Here is an 8,508-nt window from a genome sequence, read left to right as displayed (position 1 = left end):
GTCATTCTATTTTTTTTTTTTTATGAAATTGAATGACACAAATGACTATATTCCAGAAATTATATCCCGAAATAATATAAATCATCGATCTTAGAACTCTCATACTTGTATATTCTTACTTAAGACAACCTAGACTTAGAGTTAGATTAGTAGTGGTGGTCTAAGAATGAATCATTACTCAAGAAATAAAATTGGTATAAATTTAAGTCTGTGACTTTAAATTTAAGATTCCAAATAAAAATTTTAAATTTCAGTCTCCCGGAATACATTGAACATTACAATACAACTTTCACAAGTTGTTAATATCCATAATCTATCAATGGATCTAAACTGTATGTTATGTATGGAATATGAGTTTTGTATTCTGTGACCAGAATCTAATTGGACTATCCTAAGACCACAACCATAATATATATCTATAATGTTTACATCTTGTTCATAGTGGTTTTGACAAGATCATTCTCTGCAAAGAGAAAACATGCCTATATCCACTCGAAAGTAAATCATATATATTTGAATATGGATGTACATTCAGGGGTGTGTATGAGTTAAAGTTAAATTCTTAAGATGATCACTCTAGATTTTACCTTATGCAAAGAAATTTGAAATGTTTGAGAAATTTCATGAATTTCTAGCAATGTTGAAAAACATTAAGGTTAGTGGTTAAAAATCATGCGAACTGATAGAGGTGGAGAAATAGTTGGTTATGCAGTTCAAAGATCATTAAGTTAAACTTTGAATTGTATCCAAACTTATCTCCCTGGAAATCTGATGCCATATTGATGACGGTAAAAGGTCTATGCTTAGTTACTAGTACCTGCCTAAGTCCTTCTAGGAATATACCCTAGTGATAAGAAAATTTAAGAATAATAGAATGGTTGTGTACTTAGTGTAAACCATTACTAGATTCATGGATGTCCTGATCATGAACTTAAGAAAGGCTAGAACTGTTAACTAAGATTTGCATGTTTAATAGCTATTCTAAAGTGATTAGGGGTGGACCATCCTATGGTCATTAAGGTAGGAAAGTCTTTGTTTCAACAAATACTAATTTTCTAAGAATATGACTAAATCTAAAAACAAAGTAGCAAAGTAGAGGAGATATGTTCAATTCCAAAGTGTTCTATCATCTTATTCTATATAAGATGGTCCAATTGCCTCTGTTGTCTTTACACAACCGATGAGGACAAGACCACTTATGTTCTTAGAAAGATAGTCATAATACCTTGTCGTAGTATGAGGGTTTTAAGGAACTCAACCTGTTATGACTTGGAAGACACTCGTGATAAGAATCCATTGTTAGTTTAAACAAGTAATTGATAGTCAGATAAGGAACTAAGAAGCAAAGCCAAGAGAACTATGGTTAAAACCATTCATATGGAGTAACCAAAAGTTTTCTATTATAAGAACAAGAAGGGAAACTTCAAAAATAAGTTTAGTCAATGGACTTAACAAAACTTCCCGATCCTAGTATAGTAGGTTTAAGATTATCTAAACTTGTGGCTTGTAGTATGCCTAACAATTAACTTACTTTAGTAAGATGCTGATGTTTTTTTTTTTTCTAATGGCTAATTCTATAGGAAGTGTTTTGGCTCCTAGACATAGATTTTAATTATCTAAGGAACAGCTTCAACTATTCTAGAAAAAATAAAAGTCATGAAAGGACTTTCTTAGGATCGACAGTGAGAGGTCTCATGTATGTTTTGGTATGCATTAGACCAGACACTTGTTGTTGAGTGGGAGTGATGAGTAGGTACCAGATTAATCTAGGTAAAGAACATTAGAAGATAATCAAATAAAACTTAAGATCAAGAAGAGAAACTATATGTTAGTTGATAAGGGTAGAATTTTAGTACTCTTAGACTACACCAAATCCGATTTCTAGACTTGCATTAATGCTAGAAAGTCTACTGATGAGATGGTTATTACTCTGGGGTGGAGCAGTGATTTTGGAGAAGTGTAAAAACCAATCCAGAGTCTCTAACTCTACCAGTGAGACTGAATGTTAAAGTTGTAGGAAGGATACTTATTCAGCCTATGGAAAGTTCTATACAGTTTTTGGTGTTATACCAATAACGAATTAACTACTAGTGTTACTTCCTAACTAACACAGAAGTAGTTGCCAAAAAGTAAAAAATCCAGTAAGTATCCCTAGAGGAGAAGACATATAGAGAGGAATTTCATAATATCAAGGATTTTGTGATTAAAGAGATGTAATGGTGGAGAAAGGTTATATTGAATACAACCTGTCTGATCCTGTTACAGAGAGAATACTACATACTACACTTGATCTCGATATCAATGTGTGGAGATTAATTGAAATGCACTTTTATTTTATATTAGTGCAAGTGGGAGTTTGTTGGGTTTTCTGCCCTAAATAAAACTCATTTCAATATAATTAGATTTACTAATTAATAAAAGATCATAAATTATTTTATGTTGCACGGTTTACATGATTTATTTCATAATTATGTTTAATGTATAAATTCTATTAAGTTTAGAATATACATTTACTCATGATTATAGTGTTGTTAGCACAATGGAATATAATCACGATTATATGTTTAAAAGTTTAAGTCTCATGATTTGTCAATACACTAGATTTAGACTGATATGATAATCAGTGATAAGGTATATTTACACCTTGGATAAGTGTCTAGGACATTGGCAAAGTATACCAGTATCAGATGTATGAAATATACATTAGATTGGATCGATACTGATCTTGGATAAGATATCATAAACTTACCGTGATATCTTTCTAAGTCAATATCACTAGTTGATCTTAGGTCTATAGATCTTAATCTTGATATGGTTAGGTTCAATCTTATTGTATTATTTATGTTTTAGAGTTGTTTGTTAAGTCTAGTCGACTGATCACTTACATCTTGGGAACATGGTAGTTCAATTGAGTGGGGGCGTTGATCATAGATATGGAATCTATAACTTATATAAGTATTTAGAAGTGAAACGATAATTTCCTTCAAGCTTGGCTCGATAGAGATAATTGATTGAGATCTCATTTCAGTAATTATATTATTTTACTGAAATATTATTTATAGGTAGCAAGTGCTTTAAGGATAAAATACATTGAGGGTAGAACGGTAAATTTGTCCCTATTCGATGTAGATCATCTATAAAGGATCTTTGAGTATTTGAATTGAAATAATAGATTATTATAACGTATTTATATCTTGGTACATATAGAGTGTTTTATATAATTAAGAGTGCAATTCCAAATTTATAGTGGCGCAAGGAGGAACTAATAAGTTAGAGAATTTATTCTACTTATTGAAAGCTTGATTATATAGGTCCATGGTCCCCTCACTAGTTGAGATAACACTGCTTGTAGACTCAGTTAATTGAATTTAATTAATCAATTATAATTCTAAAATTAGACTATGCCTTATTTATGAATTTTCACTAAGCAAAGGCTTAATTGTGAATAAAAGATGTTTTGGGGTATATTTGTTAATTAAGAGACTTTGTTAAGTCTAATTAATAAATAATATAAAAGGAAATTTTATTTGATAATTATTTATACTTATTAAATAAATTTTTTTTTGACATTTATAGGATTGAAATTGGAAAATATGGTACTATTGAAAGAAGAATAAGTGGTTGAAATAAAGTGGCGAAATTGTAACTAGTAAAGCCCATGTATGGACGGCCACTAGTGTGTGAATTTTTCCCATTATTTTAATCTTTTTAATCCATATAATTTAAACCTAAACCCTAGTTGAAATACTATAAAGGAACATGATGCTCTTGTTGGAAATTATTTTACCAAGATCTTAGATCTACTCACAAGTATGTTGATTAACACCCTAAATATGAACTTTCTAAAACGATGAAATAAACACATATAAAGTTTAGTAAACCTTACATTGGGTGCAGCGGAATATAATGACTCCTTCCGTTTAGATATCTAGCCCTTGATTCCTTTCTGTAGCAGAGCATTATCAATATCTGAACCTGGATCTCTTTCTCTGATTCTTTAGTGCTGAAACTCCTTCTTGTTGAAAGTCTTTCTTCACGATCTTCCTCACTATGGTTGAGGTATCACTTGCTGTGTGTGGGCACTACTCTAACACTAAGTAATTTTCGAAATTGAAGAGGAAGAAGAAAGAGAAAGGGTCGGCCAAAGATAGGGAGAGAGAAAGGCTCAGTTTTTCTGAATGAAAAGTCAGAAGAAAAGTGTAGAAATTTAGTGTAAATTTCCTGAAGCCTTCACTATCTATTTATAGCATTCCACTAGGGTTAGGTTTGAATTATTTGACATTTAAAATAATGAAAATATCAGTTTAAATTCCCTACAAAAGTGGTCGGCCATGCAAAGTGGATTTGGGCCTCACTTTTTGCAATTTTGCAGTTTTATCTTTTCTGCATCTGATTTTCTCAAAAACGTCAATCTTCTAATTCAACCATTTAAATGCCAATTCAAACTATTTAATAACTATAAATAATTATTAAATAATATTGTCATTTATCATATTTATTAATTGAACCATACAAAGTATCATAATTAACAAATATGCCCCTATAAACTCTTTCTTTACAATTTCGCCCTTACTTAGTGAAAATTTCACAAATAGACATAGTCTAATTTGAGAATTATAATTGATTAATCAAAACCAATTATATGAGTCTTACAAGCAATATTATCTCAACTAGTGCGGGGACCATGGGTCTATATAACCGAGCTTCCAATAAACAGATCAAGAATTTATCACCTAAATTCACTGACTTATTAATTATTCGTTGAATCCACGCATAGAACTTAGAATTGCACTCTCAGTATATAGAATGCTCTATATGTTCCACCATATAGACACATCATTAGTTATCCATTGTTATAATTCTAATTTGATCAATGATCCTCTATATGAATGATCTACACTGTAAAGGGATTAGATTACCGTTACACCCTACAATGTATTTAATCCTTAAAACACTTAACCCCGTATAAATGATATTTCAGCTTATGTGAAATGAGATCTCCACCATTTATTTTCGTTTGGTCAAGCTCGAAGGAGATCATCCTTTACTTACTATTCGCCAGATAGAAGCTATAGATTCCATGTTTATGCTAGCGCTCCCACTCAATTGCACTACCGTGTTCCTAAAATGTACGTATCACCCTGACCTAAAAGTAGGCTTAACTAATAAATCAAAGAACACGAATAGCCTCTTGAGATTGAGCCTAATCATAACAGGATTAAGATCATTTGATCTAGGATCAACTAGGCGATATTGACTTGAATAGATATTACGGTAAGTTTAATAAATCTAAGTCAAAGTTCAATATCGGTCCCTTCCGATGCATACTCCATGCATCCAACCTGAGCTTTACTTTAACCAATGCTCTGGAAAGAACATAGCATTTCTCCAAATGCAAGTAAACTCTGTTGTAGATTATCATATCAGTAAAACCCTATGTCTGATAAATCTAGGAATCTTTATTCACATAGTCATGTTTACTTTCCAATGTGTTGACAGCACAATAAACAGGATCAAGTATGTGAAAAGGGTTTCAGATGAATTTATACATTATGTACATATAATAATGAAATAAATCACGTGAACCATGCAACATTAAATGTTATTTCTGATCTATATTAATAAGTAAATCTGATTATAAATGAGTTTTATTTAGGGCATAAAACCCAACAACTCTCACCTCATCCAATTTTTGACTATTCAACCAACTTAAACCTAGTTTTCATTCTCTGACAACTAGTAGATGAGAGACATCTTCTAAGAGATTTCGAACCTCCTTAATTGTTCTTCATACTCGAGCCATAGTGATAGAGTGCCATGCTCACACATAGCAAATCAAGTACTCAATCATAGTGCGAAAGACAATGGTAACCAACCCGAAGGAGAGAAAGAGATCCAAGCTTAGATCTCGTTACTACTCTGCGACAGAAAGGAATAAGGATTAGAGATTTGAGCGGAAGGAGTCATATTATTCCGCTGCAATCAATGTAAGGTTTTCTAAACTCTTATATGTTTAATTTTATCGTATTAGAAAAATCATATTTAGGATGTTAATCAACATACTTGTTAGTGAATTCAGATCCTAGTAAAAGTAAATCCCAACAGTATTCAGTATAAAGCTTCTCCAAAATCACATTCTCCTTAGTCATAAAATCCATGATTTGTGAATTTCACATCTATATGTTTTACTCCTCTTATGGTTCAGGATTCTTTACTATTTGGAAACTACATCTGTGTTATCATTAAGTAACACTAGCAGTTATTCCATGTTTGGAATAATGGCTAAGTCTGGATTGAACTTTCTCGAGTTTGAATAATTCCCTAATTATCTCTAAGGCAGTCTTATAATTCAGCCTTACTAGTAGAGTTAGAGATTCTGAATAGGTTTTAAAGCTTCTCTAAAAATCACTGCTCCACTCCTATAGCATCACCATTTCTTAAGCAGACTTTCTAGCATTGACGCAAGTCTAGAAATCTAGTTTGGTGTAGCCTAAGGGTTTTAATGCACCACCCTTATAAGCTAACAAATAGTTCTTCTTTTTGTATTTCAGGATATGTTTCATTATCTTCCAATGATCCAATGTGGATTGAGCTAATACTTACTCACAACTCCCACTCAAAAATAGATGTCTGGTCTAGTGCATACAAGAGCATACATAAGACCTCTTACTATTGATGCTTAGGGAATTTTTTTCTTGGCATTTATCTTTTCTAGAGTAGTTGGAAACAACTCCTTAGATAAATGAATTCCATGTCTGGAAGTCAAGTGACCTCCATTAGTGTTAGCCATTGAAAGACACTCTATCATCCTACTAATAATGTAAGTTACTTACGAGAGAGCAAGTAATTTGTTTTACATATATACATCTTGATAATTTCTCAATCATTGTTTCCAATGACTAAGATACCATCTACGTAAATCACTAGGGTATACCACAAGCACTAGTGTCTTCCAAGTCATACTAGATGAGTTCCTTGAAACCCCCGCACTATGACAAGATACTGTGACTTTTTTGTTGCCTCTTTAGCCAACTTGACATACAATACATGGAGATTGAGAAATAGGTGTTATTGGGAGAAAGAAAAACCAGAAACTGGTTTGTTGATCAAAGAACTAAAAGCTGAAGTAACTCATCGGATACATTTGTTTTGGCCAAAGAAAATTTCAGAGGAGGATAAACAATGGTTTATGACTTTGTGAATAACGTAATTGTATAGAATTAATTGTGGTTTTGTGGAATACATGTATAGATGATCATTTAGGCCCTTGATGGGTGCTATTAGACTGTAAACACTTGTTTTTGTGCCATTACATTTTCTGATTCATAAAAAAAAAAAAAAGATACTGTGACTTTATATTTATGAGATATTAGTGATATTGTCCTCTTCAGTTGTCACATCTTGGGTTGGTTCAACAAAGGCAGTTGGATCATCCCTTACTCGATGTAGAAGATGATAGAACACTTTTAAGGTGAAACTAAATGGTATCCCCACTTTGTTGCTACTTTAGTTTTGAAATTATATCTATATAATCAACGCCTCGAAAAAATAGTAGTATTTGCGAAAATAAGCACTTTATTGTCTTGATGACCATAGTATAGTCTACCTCTAGTCACTTTAGAATAGCCAACAAACATGCAATCCTAATTCGAAGGGATTTTATCCATTCGTTCAAGAATAAAAAATCCATGTTAAGAACCCACAACATCTTTAATACAATCCTATAGAATTCTAGATACGTCAAGGAATCTTTTTCAAGAACGACTTATAGAATTCTTGCTGAGTACAGAGGCGACCTAAGAGGCATAGCTTGCCGCTAGACACTACACTCGATTCGTCCACTTCCCAGCCTTCATCATTTATCACATTCAAATTCTATCTCCTACAAATCCTCTATTGTTACCGTACTCCAAGAGTATACTGAGAAGGCCCTTCATGAATCACGAGAGCATAATCCCCTGCTGGAGGAGGACCAAAATAATCAGTGTCAGAATGAGAAGGCACAAACCCAACAAAACCCTAACAGAGCTTAAGTTGGATACTTTCTAATTTCACTTTTAACTTTTTTTTTTCCTTTTAAGTTTTATTTATTTATTTTTATCATTATAGTTTTATTTAATTAGTGCACTTAAATTCGTAAATCAAATCGGTGGACTTTTATTTTCTTTTTGTTTTGTTTTTTAATCTATGTATATAATTTATTAAGAGGTTTTTACACTATATCTTGAAATTTTTAACTTTTTTACTGTGAGACGGAATTTATTTTTAAAAATACTGTATATTTACTGTGTTAAGTTTTCACAGTTATTCTGTGTTGTTAGTTGTTTTACTGTTATTTTAATTTTTCTATTTTGTTTTATAAAAATATAGTATTTTTGTAAAAACATTTCGTATAACAGTAAAACATTGTAAATTTTTGTCCCATTTATTAAATATATGGCTTAATTCGGTATTGTTAATTAATGATATCACTTATATAGATCAAATCACAAATTCAAGGTACCACAA

This window comes from Cannabis sativa, chromosome 2 (genome assembly GCF_029168945.1).
Source record: "Cannabis sativa cultivar Pink pepper isolate KNU-18-1 chromosome 2, ASM2916894v1, whole genome shotgun sequence".
Lineage (NCBI taxonomy): Eukaryota > Viridiplantae > Streptophyta > Magnoliopsida > Rosales > Cannabaceae > Cannabis > Cannabis sativa.
Note: the sequence above shows the minus strand (reverse complement) of the source record.